The sequence below is a fragment of the Frankliniella occidentalis genome, unplaced genomic scaffold (genome assembly GCF_000697945.3).
Source record: "Frankliniella occidentalis isolate FOCC.00 unplaced genomic scaffold, Focc_3.1 Scaffold209, whole genome shotgun sequence".
Classification (NCBI taxonomy): Eukaryota; Metazoa; Arthropoda; class Insecta; order Thysanoptera; family Thripidae; genus Frankliniella; species Frankliniella occidentalis.
In genome coordinates, this window is record NW_026267335.1 from 92,597 (window position 1) to 93,336 (window position 740).

A 740-nucleotide genomic window follows, 5' to 3' on the forward strand; every position below is an offset into this window, starting at 1 on the left:
GGAGGGGTGCCGGAGGGGGCCGTAGGGAGCCGTAGGGGGGCCCGCGCAGAGGGAAAAGGGTCGCCGATGCAATGTTAATGGGCGCGTGTGAGCCAGGGTCAGGCCCGTGTCCCCTGCGGAGGCCACCCTCCTCCTCGGCCACTAACTACTTTGCTCGTGCGCGACTCCTCGTGCTCGCAGGCGTGGGCGGGCCGGGCCCCTCCCCCTCCCTCCCCCCACGCGCTAGCATCCCCCCCAGCGGCGGCTCGCTGGTACATGCTCCAGTACATGCACCGCCTGATGAGGTCGGCTGCTTTCTGATCGAGCGGGTCGGGCGCTCGCTCTCATCGGGGCCCTCGGACTGCCGCAGTCCAGGGCCGGCGCCACTGCGGCAGGTATCTGGCACCGTGCCGACCGGCGCCCCGCGAGGGCCAGGGCCCCTGGAGGGGCGGAGGCTCTGGGGGGCGCGCGGCGTGGTCGTGGACTCACCTGAGCTACCGCGAGTGACTCGCCGGTAGACAGAGCTGAGGACGGGCGGTCGTGCCGTGCGGTACCTTGCGGTGGCCGTGCGGCGCCGGTGCCGGTATCTGTCGGGAGGGCGCGGGGCGGGTACTCGGGTCCTCGGCACGCCACGGGGCTGGCCAGCGATCGGGGGCAGCGGCGACACTCGGCGCGTCCACGTCCAGAGACCGACTGAGGCAGGAGCAGGAGGAAGAGCGCCAGGCCACACCGCCAGGGGCTGGGGGCGGCCGGGGGCGGGC